The sequence below is a fragment of the Pinus tabuliformis genome, chromosome 3_2, assembly GCF_031772625.1.
Source record: "Pinus tabuliformis cultivar Carrire ecotype Pingquan chromosome 3_2, CPIR1, whole genome shotgun sequence".
NCBI classification, from domain to species: domain Eukaryota; kingdom Viridiplantae; phylum Streptophyta; class Pinopsida; order Pinales; family Pinaceae; genus Pinus; species Pinus tabuliformis.
Window position 1 is genome coordinate 696,497,862 of NC_142302.1, and position 17,441 is coordinate 696,515,302.

Consider the following 17,441-nt stretch of genomic DNA (forward strand, 5'->3'; position numbering starts at 1 on the left):
ACCTTGCTAACCTTGCTACATATACATAACATTTAACCATTTTATGGTACAACCAAATACTTGCATACAGTAAATACTTGTAGTTACTTTTACTTCATATTCATAATCTCATCACAATGTAGAATATAACCCGTACTTATCTAAATCTCATAAAATACAATAGGAGATGTAATGGTCCTCGAAGAAATGAACTATTATCTCAATAGTTCCCCCGAGCTCTAGAGTCCTTTCATATAAGGTAATAATTAATTTTCACAAAGTCACCTCCTCAAGCCCTTGTTAATGTCTTGCTAAAAATGGGTCGAATACTTATTCACATAGGTCTAGTGTCACATATTCCCATGGCCTAATTTTACAATTACTTACTAGGCTCCCATTCCTCAATTCACACTTCGATTAAAGTTAGATTCAATATTCATCATAATTATAATTGTTCCATCCTTTTCATGAAAATAATATTATTAATGCAACTATACTCATACTCTTAAAAGTTCAACAACATCAAAAGTAATGAACCATAATATATCACGATGTAAATATACTCCTATGTTTAAAAATGAATCATTTAAAGAGTAAGAAGCCACATACAGAGCATCCCAAGAAGTTGAATCCAACTAGACTAGCTGAAGAAAGTCACTTGGAAAACTGACCACTGCCACCCAACCTAGAACTTACTTCTTTCAGTTCACCCCCGAGCTGATAGTTCTTGCCATCGACCAACTACCCCTGTTGATCTCTGCAATGGGTATTTAATAACCTCTTTCATGATATGGTTTCCATTAGTGTTGTCTCGCTTTTATGGATCTTTTTTATCCATTTACCTAGGATTTTCCCAGGGAAGATCGCCTTTATCTCCCGCAAGGAGTTTCCTCATAAAAACTTTCCTTTATCTCCCACAAATCTTTTATGTTTTTTCTTAAATTAGCATGTTTCTCCCACTAAGTAGCTTAATGGATATTTATATCCAAATCCATTAATCTTATATATATTTGGATCTAGAAGTCTTACCATGAAATCATTGTCCATTCCCATTCACCAATGTGATTTGGCAACAATATCATCTCTTGGTGTCTGAATTTTCCAAGTGATTAAATTATTTTATTTAATAATAAAGTATTTACCTTCATTGTTACATATCAGAACTAACTTTTCTTTTCTTAGGTCAATAGAGTGTTACATACAAAGGAGGGCCATTACATACTCCCCACCTTAAATTTAGAGTGTCCTGGGCATATTACCACATCTTACAATTTATTTCCTTGTTCATAGGTAGTTGTTTCTGAATTTTTAGGTTCCCATGGCCTTGCCACTTGAATCATATCTTCTAATAGAATTTTTACAAAGGAGTTATACAAACAATCACCTTCTAGCACTACCTATACATTTCTTTCAATGAATTTTGTGAGAGATTTTCAGATGCAAAAACTCAATTTTGCTTGTCACATAAGAAACCACATGTTAATATTGCTTGCCCTTTAGCTATGATTCCTTAGTTTCCATCTTATTTAAATAATATGAATAAATGAATGTTCCTCCAATGCATTTGTGTTCTTTCCAATCACTTGCTTCCTGCTATTTCCCTCCATTAGTCACAACAAGTCAAACTAGCACATTTGACAAATCAACATGTATAAAATATCATAACAGGTTAGCTCACAAATACCCATCAAAATCATAGCCCATATGTAACCATCTTAAATCAGGATCATATGTCATATGTATATTGTTAGGTTCCTATACCAATAGGTGTCATATTTGTTGAATGGCTGAGATTGAACTTGTAATATGTACATACCTTTGCTTTCTGCAAATGTTTTACATATTCAAACACTCAAAAAAATTTTAAAAATGTAAAGAGGGTATGTCCTAAAAGAAAAATCAAAGCATAAGAAGAATGAAAATGGTCAAAAAAGATGAAAAATGAACCCTTTACACTTTTTAAGTTTATAAGAAAAAAACTTGGCATTTGAATAAGGAAGTGCAGGTTCAGCAACTTGAAAATAGTGATCAACTTGTTCATTTTAGCTATGAGAATGAGGAGGAAAGTGCAGAAATTTTTGAAATCAGTGAAGGAACTTTACCGTTATGTTTTGCTTCATTTCAGTTTATCAGAGATAACTTTCATGCAATCAGAAATCAAATGTCAACAGGTTTTGATATTAACCATCTAGAGGGTAATAAAATCCTTGTTCAAGACTTCTCATATCTAGATTTGGAGCCCCAAAATGCTATTGAATGTCGGGCTGCAGAAGAATACTTGGAAGCTCGAACATATGATCAAATGATCCAAGATGATTCCCTAACATTCTCTTCTGAGACAGTTTAGTTTTTGAAAGGAAATTTGCATAATCTATGTGTAAAAAAGGATGAGCAGTTTTTAGAAAATCGTGTAGTAGTATTGGAACCAATAGAAAATAGGCAGAAACAGTCTGTTCACATCTTTCTTGAACCAATAGCTGATGTGTTGGATGGAATTTGTAGTCAAATTCCTTCTCCATTAGCTAACTATGACTTTGAGAAAGGTATTGATATAGACTTGGCTAGGCTACTAGTTTTCTTGCCATTTTCAAAAGAAACATCATTGCAAAGCTCATTTGAAAACATGCAGGGTGATAAAGATGGAGGTATTATTTCAGTTTCATGGCATGCAGGCCATACACAATAGATGTATAGTTGTTTGAATCAATTCAAGAATGTTGTATATATTTTAGAAGGTCCTTTTGTATAGTTTCTAGAGTCAACAAAGGAAATCAGGAATTTCCTTATATTCTCAAAGGTTAACAAAGTTATATTTGATTTCAGGATCTCAATTTTAACCACGAACAAGCACAAGTGACAAAAGTCACCAATGTATATGAAGCTTGAGTGGCTGCATTGGTTGTTTAATTTTACCTAACCAACAGTTAGAAAGCTGATTAGAGTAAGTAGGTAGGATTTTAGTTTGAATAAATTCAGTTTTCAACAACTTTATGTTAGATCAATTTTCAGTTTGTAGAAAAGGTTACAATTTTAGTTCAAGATTTTTAGTCACAAAGATTATACAACAGAGCATACACGTGTGTGGGATTGGCCAAATGGATCAGGCTACTAGTCAGCGACGTTCTTGACATTTCACAAGGAAATTCCATTCCCAAGTGGAGCCACTGTTAGGTTCCTATACCAATAGGTGTAATAGTTTTTGAATGGCTGAGATTAAACCTGTAATATGTACATACCTTTGCTTTCAAATAAATGTTTTCCATATTCAAAAACTCAAAAAAAAAAAATGTAAAGAGGGTATGTCCTAAAAGAAAAATCAAAAGACAAAAAGAATGAAAAGGGTCAAAAAAGATGAAAAATGAACCACAAGAATAAAGAAAAAGACAAGGAAAGTGTGCAAGTCAAAATGCCACTACCATTTACTTTGATGTAGAATAAAAGGATTCTGTGCAGCTTATTACCTTTCCCACAATCCATGGATAGTCAAAAATTTTAAACTTGGCTACTTCATGTTTTATTTTTCATTTTTATAGATAAAGAATAAAATCTTACAAAACTATTTAATCTCGGTAGATAAGTAGATAGGTAGAGTTAATAGAAGGAGTTCAACTATTTAATCTGAGCCCTTGGATTTAATAAGGTTGGACTTAAATAGATTACTTTTGTAAAAGAAAAGAAAAAGGTTTGATAAGAGTTTCTGAGCTTAAGTGCACCCTAATATAGAGTAGAAAAAATGGTAGGATGAGTAGATGGGTAAGTAGTTGAATGGTTGAAGAACTGTGATAATTGATTAGACAAGATCATATCATTTACCTTCATCACCAAATTTCTAAAGTATGGATGACAATTGAACATTTACCAAAGTACACAAAGTCAAGTGATTAACCTCCCTCATTCATTACATTTTCCACTTAACTAATTTCTATGAAAACTCTTAAAGCACCTAAAACCTTAAGTTAAAGGGGTTTAGAGCATTTCTCTCACTTCTGGAGGGACCGGACCCTTGGCCTAATAACTTATAGGTCCTAAGTACTAAAAGTCCCCTCACAAACATTCACCCCCTCCATAATTCACTCATTTTCCCTAAAAAACCCCTTTTTCCTAAGGATAAAACCTTAGAAAAGTAATCACCCCCATGGATACGCTTTTTTATTAAAACCGACAAAATGCACTTAGCCTAAGTTATAATGTTCTATGTAAAAGGAAAAATTACAAAAACACATTATGCTTAGCGCACTTCGTTTATCCCCCGCAATCTTCATATTAAGTTTTAACATTACTTATATATTAATTCCCTAGAAATACCCCTTTCTCGTGTATTTTATTAAACCCATTTAATATTAATATCCCACCCCAAAGTTTGAAACATAAACTTTATTACTAAATAATTAATGGGTTAATTAAGTCGATAAGGGACTAATAAATAACCAAGACCCACTGCCAAATAAAAGAGATTAATTAACCAATCTGCGGTTAATTAATAATCTATCTTTGCCAATGAAATCACTCCCAATGTCATTAAACCTCCATAATCTGCAATTAATTAATTGTACCACACTTTAACCTCCACTGGGTCCCTCCACTAAAATTCATATCAAATCATTGCCTTGATCACCATACGATTTGCTCCGTCTTGATCCAATGGTTGATGCTCATTTCGGGCGACCTCTGAAGGCCGACCTTCACCCACCCAATATGGGTGGTTTCACCATTCACCCCGCTGCTATGTGGTGCTCGATCAATGGCATCAGGTGGCCTCCCCCCAATTCCACCAAGTGCCCAAAATCTGTGTGAAAAAAACCACTTACTGCACACCCGCTACGGGACAAGCCATCTATTGTTCAGTTCACACCATATTTTAAAAGTTTGCCCATTAAAGTTCAAGCGCCAAGAACCCAGGTTTTCTTTCCCTTCTCCCATTATAATGTGTAAACTTATGAAACCCTTCCGCTCCACCTGAAGCCTCTACTAACTAATTCAAGCATGGTTTACCTCCCGAAATCACTTTGGACTCACTCCATAGACCTATAAAGCTCGATAAATCCATAAAAGACTGTCCCTGTCAACCCAATGTTTTCCTAATAGTTTGTTTTATTTTACAGGTGATCAGAAGAGAACAACCTTGGATAAATAGTCTTAATATTAATCATAAGACTTATTTACTCTGAGATTGTTATCAAATCTATTGAAACAGAGATGGAAAATAAAACATAAAATTAAAAGACAAGTAGAGGAAACACAAAAATAAAAGAATTTAATGTTCAAATAGACAATAAATTCTTAAAATATATAGTGAGGTAAAATGACACAATAAAGAATAGTCAAAGTGTATCAGGGTTAAAGAGTATCCGATTGAAAACCAAGTCAAGTAAATCAGCTAGCATGAAGATAAACAGCAGGGAAGGGAGTTACAAAGCATACAGATTCATGTCAAAGTGAAGATAGATGAAAAAACAGAGCGGTAAAAGTAAACAATAAAAATGTAAAAATGGAGTCAGTAAGGGTTAAACAGAGATGAAAAGACTTTCACCAGAAACAATGAAATTTATCCAAAGTAAAAGTGAAAAACAGTTGAAAGAAATTTAAGGTTAAAAGATGAAATCAGAGCAGAAATGGTACATTCTTCAGAAATTTCTTGTTTAAGTCATAGTTTTGCAGAAACTATTGTGATCAATGCAAGATGTATTTTGAGATATTTCAAGTTTTTTTTGTTCCTAAAAGGCTAATTTACAAAAACCTATCTCAAATTTTACACAGGTATTACCAAAAGGGAGATAAGTACATGTCTTCACATCCTATTTTTCAGTTTGTGCAAAGTCCTATTTTTGACATCTTTTTGCAGAGAACAGTTTGAACATATGGAGTTGGATTTTGGGAAACTGAGAGAGGTTATGTAAAAAACATTCTTATCTATAATAACCTCTTTCAATTTTTACATATCTATCTCGGATTGAGATATACAAAGGTATCAGTGGACCCTAGGTTTGCAAAATTTATGGGGTAGAATGCACAAAGGAAGGAAGTAGTTAGTGACTGGGATGCCTCATGACCGCTTAATAGTTGCTATCAAATTTTAATTTCTCTTATTTTTCGCCATAAATCGATAAAAATAGTGCCAAATAGATTCATTAATTTTGAATGGCCTTTATTTAAGTTATATTAATGTAAAACAGTTTGAGATATTTGTAAAACCAATCTTGATATTTCTTCAAGATATTTTAGTTTAGAATTAGTATAAATACTTCTTCATTTGAAGTATTTTTTGTGGATTCAAAGAAATTTCTATAGACATTTTCTTCTCAAGTTAAGGAGCTATTGTAATTAAGACTGGATTGGCTTGCTAGATCATGGAATAAAGTTAAAGAAATTTCACAGGATTCTTGTGCACAGTGGAAATCAATTAAGTATTATCTCTTCATTTTTATTATTGTTTTCTCTTCATGTTTATAAATATTCACATGTGTCTCTATGAAATCTGAATCGTGAACAAGGAATGGTATTTCAGAATTAGATTTAATAATCTTTTTCTTGATTGTTTACTTTCTCTATGTTTTCCGCTAAGCTATCTTGGTCTGGGAATTCTTAATTGCTCCCTTACTTCCGTAGTTTTCCCCCCTAGGTCCATAGTAAAGGATTATTAGTTTCCCTTTGCTACTGATCTCCTTCTTCTCTTCATCTTGATCCTGGTCTAAGGATTCTTCATTGCCCTTTCACCCTGGTTAGGACTACCTCATCAATCGGAACCTGAAGATTTTCCTTTTGCTTTGATAGCCTGCCCTGTGAACTCTTCCTTTAGTGATTGATCTAATCTAGTTAAGCCATCCTTTGATTCACTCCATAGCCCAATGGCTTGAGAGCCTTGCTCTGTCCATCTGTTCCCAGAATTCCACCACCCAACCAAAATGAAAACCTTATGAGCACTAAGAACTAGCCTAAAATCTCACAAAAAAAAAGTTAAATTATAAAGAGAGAGCCCTCTCTAGACTTAGGTTGGCTAGAACTTGAGTCTAAAAGATTAGGTTTGTGGTTACCTCAAAAACTTCTTTCTTTAACCTTGAGAAAATTCTGAGTGATAACATAGTGGCAACTCCACTGGGGAGAACTAACATTTTCTTCAGAATTGTTTTACAGGTTTAGATCTGATCTATGATGGTGGAAAGTGATCAGACACACAAAGGTTAAAATCATCGCCCTGGTGACTCCAAATCATTCTACAATTAAGACCCCATTGGAAGAATGAACCTGAAATAACTATGTGAAAAGATCAGGCTTTTAACTTGGATTGTTATCTAAGACATTATGTTCTTTCTCATTGATAAATTTTTTCAATGCATATTGTATTTTAGACAAGATTTCAGATTAAATTTTTATTATTTCCCTTTGAAAATTGTAGATATAAAGTCTCCTTACACATTTGAATAACAATCTTCTAACTCTTATGAAGATCATTTTCCAATTGAGGAGCATCAAACAATTAAGACTAATCATACAATCCATGTACATATTCCAATACCTCATAAAGTTCCTGATAGATATAAACCATTCATTTTACCTACTACACTCCATTCTTCCCTTGATGACTATCACAAGCACCTCCCTAGCTTTGATGGAGAGAATGTTATCACTACCCAAAAACATATTCAAGCTTTCGAGAATTATCTTAACTTATTTGAAGTAGATTAAGAGGATGTCAATATTAGGATTTTTTCTCTTTCTTTGCGATACAAAGTCAAGAGTTGGTTCAAAACCCTGCTTGACGCAAGCATCTCAAATATCCAGCAGTTTCTCAAATTCTTCCTTGATAGATGGGTAATCAAAGTCAATTTTATTGTAATCATAGAAGCATATAATCAGTTAAAAAGGCATCCAGATGAGACAATACAACAATTTTCTGATAGATTTAATCAAATCTATTATTCAATTCCATCAAATATAAGACCTCCTATTGATTCAACTCTCTTGCATTATCCAGAAGCCTTTGATCCAGAAATGGAGTTTCAGCTGAGAGAAAGGAACATTACAACACTTGAAGAGATCCAAAATAGTGCAGTAGATGTAGAGGCTAATTTTCTAAACAAAAGGGCCAAGTTGAAGGAAGAAGAGATGAAGAACATAGATCTAGAGGAATTGACATCTTTAGAAGTTAAACTAGACATTTTGTTAAAAACAGCTGAAGAAAGGATACAGAAGATCACCATGAAAGATGGAATTTTTGTTCAAAATAACCATGAATCCTTTGTTTCACAAAAAGAAGAGGTTTACAGCCATGAACAAATTCCTGTTAATTCCAACTACCATAAATCTGAGGATAGAGTTATAGAACCATATGTGGAGAGGCAATCTGTTGATCTGATATGTACATTTGGTGACATTACTTCTTATGATGATGTGCCTAAGTTTGATCACTATAACAATGATTATGTTCCTCAAATCCAAATTAACCTTGGAGAGGAATCAAAAATTACTCTGGGGAATAAGGAAGTGCAGGTTCAACCGCTTGAAAATAGTGATCAGCTTGTTCATTTCAGCTATGAGAATGAGGAGGAAATTGCAGAAAATTTTGAAATCAATGAAGGAACTTTACCATTATGTTTTGCTTCGTTTTAGTTTACCAGAGATAACTTTCATGTAATCATAAGTCAAATGTCAACAAGTTTTGATATTAACCATCTAGAGGGCAATAAAATCTTTGTTCAAGACTTCTCATATCTAGATTTGCAGCCTCAAAATGCTATTGAATGTCAGGTTGCAGAAGAAGACTTGGAAGCTGGAACATATGATCAAATGATCTAAGATGATTCCCTAACATTCTATTCTAAGGTAGTTCATTTTTTGAAAGGAAATTTGCATAATCTATCTGTAAAAAAGGATGAGCAGTTTTTAGATAATCATGTAGTTTCATTGGAACCAGTAGAAAATATATTACAATAGTCCCTTCAAGTCTTTCATGAACCAATAGCTGATGTGTTGATGGCATTTGTAGTCAAATTCATTCTCCATTAGCTAACTATGACTTTGAAAAAGGTATTGATATAGACTTGGCTAGGCAACTAGTTTTCTTACCATTTTCATAAGAAACATCATCACAAAGCTCATTTGAAAACATGCAGGGTGATAAAGATGGAGGCATTATTTTAGTTTCATGGCATGCAAGCCATAAGCAATAGATGTATAGTTGTTTGAATCAGTTCAAGAATAGTGTATATATTTTACAAGATCCTTTTGTATAGCTTCTAGAGTCAACAAAGGAAATCAAGAATTTCCTTATCTTCTCAAAGGTTAACAAAGTTATATTTGATTTCAAGATCTTAATTTTAACCACCAACAATCACAAGCAACAAAAGTCACCAATGCATATGATGCTTGAGTGGTTGTATTGGTTGTTTCATTTTACCTAACCAGTAGTCAGAAAGCTGATTAGAGTAAGTAGGTAGGATTTCAGTTTGAATAAATTCAATTTTCAGCAGCAACTTTATGTTAGATCAAATTTCAGTTTGCAGAAAAGGTTACAGTTTCAGTTCAAGATTTTCAGTCACAAAGATTATACAATAGAGCATACACATGTGTGGGATTGGCCCAATGGATCAGGCTACTAGTCAACGATGTTCTTAACATTTCACAAGGAAATGCCATCCCCAAGTGGAGGCACTATTAGGTTCCTATACCAATAGGCACCATAATTTTTGAATGGATGAGATTAAACCTGTAATATGTACATACCTTTGCTTTTTGCAAATGTTTTCCATATTCAAAAACTCAAAAAAATTTAAAAAGATGTAAAGAGGGTATGTCCTAAAAGAAAAAAAAAGGACAAAAAGAATGAAAAAGGTCAAAAAATATGAAAAATGAACCACAAGAAGAAAGAAAAAGACCATGAAAGTGTGCAAGTCAAAATGCCACTACCATTTACTTTGATGTAGAATAAAAAGATTCTGTGTAGCTTGTTAACTTTGCCACAATCCATGGATAGTCAAAATGTTTAAACTTGGCTACTTCATGTTTCAAATTTCTTATTTATAGATAGAGAATAAAATCTGACCAAACTATTTAATCTTTGCAGATAAGTAGATTGGTAGAGTTAATAGAAGGAGCTCAACCGTTTAATCTGAGCCCTTGGATTTAATAAGGTTAGACTTAGATAGATTACTTTTGTAAAATAAAAGAAAAAGGTTTGATAAGGGTTTGCCAGCTTAAGTGCACTCTAATAAAGAGTAAAAAAAATGGTAGGATGAGTAGATGGGTAAGTAGTTGAATGGTTACAGAATTGTGATAATTGATTAGATAAGATCATATCATTTACCTTCATCATCAAATTTCTAAAGTATGGATGATAATTGAGTATTTACCAAAGTACACAAAGTCAATTGTTTAACCCCTCTCATTCATTACATTTTCCACTTAACTAATTTCCAAGAAAACTCTTAAAGCACCTAAAACCTTAAGTTAAAGGGGTTCAGAGCATTTCTCTGACTTCTGAAGGGACCGAACCCTCAGCCCAATAACTTATAGGTCCTAAGTACTAAAATTCCCCTCACAAACATTCACCCCCATCATAATTCACTTATTTTCCCTAAAAAACCCCTTTTTCGTAAGGATAAAACCTTGGAAAAGTAATCACCGACATGGATACCCTTTTTATGAAAACCCACAAAACGCACTTAGCCTAAGTTATAATCTTTTATCTAAAAAACAAAATTACAAAAACACATTATGCTTAGCGCACTTCGTTTATCCCCCGCAATCTTCATATTAACTTTCAACATTACTTATATATTAATTCCCCAGAAATACCCCTTTCCCGTATATTTTATTAAACCCCTTTAATTTTAATATCCCACCCCGAAGTTTGAAACATAAACTTTATTACTGAATAATTAATGGGTTAATTAAGTCGATCAACAACTAACTAATAACCATGACCCACCATCGAATAAAAGAGATTAATTAACTGATTTGCGGTTAATTAATAATCTATCACCACCAATGAAATCACTCCCGATGTCATTAAACTTCCATAATCCGTAATTAATTAATCCCCATGCTTAAACCTCCATCGGGTCCCTCCACTAACCTTCATATCAAATCCTTGCCCCAATCACCGTACGATCTGGTCCCTCTTGATCCAACAGTTGACGCTCACATTGGGCGGCCTCCGAAGGCCGACCTTCACCCGCCCGATATGGGTGGTTTCACTATTCACCCCACTGCTACATGGCAACTGATGAATGACATTAGGCGGCCTCCACCCAGTACCGCCAAGTGCGCAAAAGTTGTGTGAAACAAACTGCTTACCACCCGCCCGCTACACGACAAACTGTCTATTGTTCAGTTCGCACCATACTTTAAAAGTTTTCTTGTTAAATTTCAAACCCCAAAAACCCATTTTTTTTCACCCTTTGCCCATTCTACTGTGTAAATTTATGAAACCCTTTTACTCCACCTAAAGCCTCTGCTAACCAATTCAAGCATGGTTTACCTCTCGAAATCACTTTGGACTCACTCCATAGACCTATAAAGCTCGATAAATCCATTAAAGACCCTCCCTGTCAACGCAATGTTTTCCTAATAGTTTGTTTTATTATATAGGAAATCAGAAGACTATAGCCTTGGATAAATATTCTTAATACTAGTCATAAGACCTGTTTACTCTGAGATTGTTATCAAATCTATTGAAACAGATATCGAAATTAAAACATACAGTTAAAAGACAAGCAGAGGAAACACAAAAATAAAATAATTTAATGCTGAAATAGATAGTAAAAATGTAAAATATACGGTGGAGATAAAAGGACACAATAAAGAACAGTCAAAGTGTATCATGGTTAAAGCGTATCAGATTGAAGACCAAGTCAAATAAATCAGCGAGCATGAAGATAAACAACAACGAAGGTAGTTACAAAGCATACAGATTCATGTCAAAGTGAAGATAGATGAAAAGACAGAGCGGTAAAAGTAAACATGGAGGTAGTAAGGGTTAAACAGAGGTGAGAAAACTTTCACCAGTAGCAATGAATTTTATCCAAAGTAAAAGTGAAAACAATTAAAAGATATTTAAGGTTAAAAGATGAAATCAGAGTAGAAATGGTACATTCTGCAGAGATTTCTTGTTTAAGTAATAGTTTTATAGAAACTATTGGGACAAATGAAAGATTTATTTTGAGATATTGGAGGAGGGTTTTTTTCCTAGAAGGCTAATATACAAAAGCCTATCTCAAATTTTACACAGTTATTGCCAAAATGGAAATAAGTGCATATCTTAGCAGCCTATTTTTCAGTTTCTGCAAAGTCTTGCTTTTGACATCTTTTTGCAGAGATTATTGTGAATAGATCGAGCTAAATTTTGGGAAACTGAGAGAGGTTTATCTCAAGAACATTCTTATCTACAATAAATTCTTTCATGTTTTACATATCTATCTCGGATTGAGATATACAAAGGTATCATTGGACCCTAAGTTTGCAGAATTTCTGGGGAAGAATGCACAAAGGAAGGAAGTAGTTAGTGACTGGGATGTCTCATCATCACTTAAGAGTTGCTGTCAAATTCAAATTTCTCTTCTTTGTCACCATAAATCCATAAAAATAGTGCGAAATGGATTCATTAGTTTTGAATTTACTTTACTTAAGTTCTATTAATGTAAAACAGATTGAGATATTTGTAAAACCAATCTTGATATTTCTTCAAGATATTTCAGTTTAGAATTAGTATAAATACTTCTTCATTTGAATTATTTTGTGTGAATTCAAAGACATTTCTATAGACATTTTCTTCTCAGGTTAAGGAGCTATTGTAATTAAGACTAGATTGGCTTGCTAGATCATGGAATAAAGTTAAAGACATTTCACAAGATTCTTGTGGACAGTGGAAATCAAATAAGTATTATCTCTTCATGTTTATTACTATTTTCTCTTGATGTTTATAAATATTCACATGTGTCTCTATGAAATCTAAATGATAAAAAAGGAATGGTATTTCAGAATTAACTTCAATGTTCTATGTCTTGACTATTGACTTTCTCTGTATTCTCTCCTAAACTATCATGGTCTGGGAATTGTTAATTGCTCCCTTACTTCCGTAGTTTTCCCCCACAAGTCCATAGTAAAGGATTCTTAGTTGCCCTTTGTTATTTATCTCCTTCTACTCTTCATCTTGATCCTACTCTAAGGATTCTTCATTGCCCTTTCACCGTGGTTAGGACTACGTCATCCATTGGAACCTGAATATTTTCCTTTCGCTTTGTTAACCTACCATGTGAACTCTTCCTTTAGTGATTGGTCTGATCCAGTTAAGCCATCCTTTGATTGAATCCATAGCCCAATGGCTTGAAAGCCTTGCTCTATCCATCTGTTCCCACAATTCCACCACCCAACCAAAATCAAAACCTTATGAGCACTAAGAACTAGCCTAAAATCCCACCAAAACAACGTTAAATTATAAAGAGAGAGCCCTTTCTGGACTTAGGTTGGCTAGAACTTGAGTCTAAAAGATTAGGTTTGTGGTTACCTCATAAATTTCTTTCTTTAACCTTGAGAAAATTCTGAGTGATAACATATACTACAACTGAAACAAAACACTAATACTTACTCTTAGTTTCCACCTTTGTCTTGCCTTTTTATGCACTATGGATCGGTTGCCACACCAAGCAATCATACAGTGACTTATCCTCAACCATATGCACCTACACATGGTCTGCATGACACACATACAACTATACATGTCATATATCATCCTGCACTTCATGCATCCATACCAATTTCATATGTACAATTCGCAGAAAGTACCACCTATACACGTGTACCCAATACCAAATACCCATAGCATCACCTACATTACATATACGTCATCCACATGTTTTCAACCATGTTAGTATTATGCTAAAGAAATCTAAAATTTTTCATTCATACTACTTTTAGGTAATTCAAATCAAACCATGTTTGGTTTTTGGATTGGCGAATAAGGATTCATGGACCTATTCAAACTTTGCAACTAGGGCATGACTGAAATTATTTAATGCCAAAGTAGTCAAATGCTTTTATTTAGCTAATATTTTTCATGTATATTGTGGTTGCATGGAATTTTCAACAAATGATAACATAGATACAGAATACACCATTACAAAACCCATAACTTTGAGTTTTGGGATTGAATCTATCCCATAGACAAGATTTTAATAACAGTGGAATATGACCTTTGCGTAGTCATAAAGCAAAATATTGACTATGATAGTTAATCTAGTATGGACTCAAATGTTATTTTTTTGAAGTTTAATAACCATATTAACCATGTATTTAGCAAAGAAAGAAATTGTTTGGTACTCAAAAGTACTCCACACATAACCTAGTTATGCCATCTTCTTTCCTAGTTGCTCATTTTTTATCCAAATCTAATCGAACAATCAACATGTATGTACCCACATATATGTATAAATCATAAGTGAAGGTTGCAATTTTCTGCATTCCCCACCCTCCAAGTTTTTAGGCATTATGTGTACCAGGGTGTGAACCTATGTCAGTTACATGTTTACACCTCACCTTACGCATTAAATTACCCCTAGAAGATAAGAGAATATAACCTATCTATCCATTATCACATTCGTTTATGCAATACTTGTTACGTTGTCTTATTCGGAACTGGACAACACTATTAATGCAATCTGACAATTTTGATAGGAAATATGCATCTAAAATTGTACAATTGTCAATTGGTTTGAATAGTTTGCTACATATCATTTTATCAAACTAATTTTCTTTGTACACCACATCCTTGTTTACCAGTACCACTTAGCCATCCAATATGGTTAAATCATCCTAATGATTTAACAATGAGTTGTTGCATGGTTTATTATTCTCTCTCTTCTAGAACCTTTTGTATGTCACACATTATCTAGTGCATGTATTATTTTATTACTAGCATAAGATACTTACATCATCATAAGCTGTATTAATGCGAAACCTTTCGGATTTATTAAGAATTTGTCTATTACTTCATATAATCATGTTCTAAATCTAGTGTACAATTCTTGTTATTCATTAGGCTGCTCTGAATTTCTTTATTTATACTTCAAGTGCATTCAACACCAATACATCAAATTTGTTTATCATTTCATAAAGCATGTATACTTTGTTTATATATAATAGAAACATGTATTTCATTTTCATCTTATCACTTCCCACAAGAATTACATTTGCAAGATCTACAATGCTTCTGCAGATTTGAAAGGTTCCTATTTGTGAGATATTAACAGAACCCCATCTATATCTAGATGGATATGTACATCAAGGTACACCTTAAGTTTCAAAATTTCACCCATTAGAATTTGAATGAGTTATTGGGAAGGCACTCTCAAACTTAATCTTTCTACTATTAACCAAAAAGCGCTAGGATCTTCTTTCACACTACCATTATGTATTTACTCTAGACGTACTTTTGGTGTGAGTCCCATTGACCTTCTTATTGGAGTCATAATTTATTAATGTATGATTTCTTCTCTAACATGCATAGAGTGACCTGTATTACATTTGTGCATTTCATTCACAACTTTGGCCCTGTTCCATCAACATTGGAATATAATTTGTGCCTCGTATCTTCTTTAGTTATAATTATTCAGATATTTATCTACTCATACAAAATCTGTAGCTTCCAAACTATGTGTGTCCAATTAAATATGCATATTGTTATTGAACATCTGAATAATTACCTAGTAAGGTTCAGTTTCCTCCAACAATGTATATTTGGAACATTTTTCCTACTAAGGGTGAATTAAATGATTCATCCATTGCCAAAACCATATCATAAATGAATTACATTATTACATCTAGACGTGCCAATCAACACAACAATATTAAATCGAAAGACAATAATAAAATTACACAGTCTCTATGTAGTGGAGAAGCCAAGGTGTCGTACAATATTTTCCAAGCTCTCTCCAAGATAGTCATATCAGAATCTTGGATGACCAAATTCCCATACAATGAGTTATGAGGGACTATTTATAGCAAAGGGTGGGGTGACCCTTGACATTCCCCTTTTTGATCATTCATCTAACCTCATGACTCTTCAACTACTTTATGACTGTTACATTCAACTATCGCCACTTGAGCTTCCACTTGACAACACATTACATTACAATGCACATGTGCCCACGTAAGACAAAATTTCTTGAGCAAGACATGCAAGACATCACTAACAGTCAGACCGTTGTAGTGAGACGAACTCCTTGACATCCTTGTGATGGTCGAAGGTGGTGAGTTGATGCCAAGGTTAGCTTTCCATGAAGGTAACTGTGCACTCAATGGTGACATCTTTCTAAAGCAAACTCTTGCCTTCGTTGTATCTGGGTTCACTGATATGGCTCCTCCATCCAACTTCTCTAATAGCATGTGGATGGTCATCCTGGGTGCGACCAAACTGACGATATGTTGATGCATAGTGTCTACGCTAATCTCCAAGCATGTGTTGGTGGTCGTGCACATCAACTTCTCAAAATACATGAACAACTCCAGTCAAACTTGCTTCTTGTCCTCACCCGGGTGACTGTGCTGAATGGGTGGGATCGCATGTGTGCACACAATGACATGCATGTTGCTACATTCCCTTGCATGTGATCAACAAGACTTCTCACCTTGTTTGCTTCGTGTCAGCTGCTGGGATGGATCTATAACTTGTATAGGCGTAGTTTCATCCATCTGTGCATGTTGTGCCCCTATTGTACCTTTTCTTGTTGTAACTCATTCTCTTTTCTGTGCAACTCCTAGTCTTCCTTGAGTTTCTTCTTCAACACATGCCACTCCTTCTCTATTTCTCTCTCTACCTTTGCGTGATCTTTGTGTCGCGTTGTCACCTCATAGCCTCAATCTCCAAAGTTGTTTTCATCACAAGTGGATCTACTTGAGCTTGCAACTATGTTCCACCTCTCTTTTATCAACAACCTTCATTTTTCATCTGTTGCGTGCAGGTGTGATGCCTTTTGATGCTTCTGATGGTGTTACTTTTTGTGACATTATTTCCATTCATCTTGATATCCTTGTCCATGAATAACTTGATGTCTTCTTGGGTAGGCAAGTTCATAAACACTTGATCGACTGCATCCCCAAGTGTGCTCTAAGCGGTGTCTTCGACTCTACTCTCTTGGAAGCCATTGTACCTGTTTTTCTGAGAGGCAGATTAACACCTTTGATACCTGCAGACATAGAAACACTCATGACAAGAAATCTATCAGTATAAAACCAAAACAAACTAGAGGACTAACATGCAACATACCAATGTGACTCATCGTGAAGGTTGCACAATTTTCACTAGGAGGCTGTGAGACTGACTACCAAAACTGTGCTAGGCAGAGTGCGGGTTGTCAAGGGGCTGATTGACTACTGGAACTACACAATGCATAGTCGATCCTCACCTGCTAAGGACTAAAATTATGCAATGCAAAATTTTAGTCCGTAGTGACATACAACCAGAAAACTGC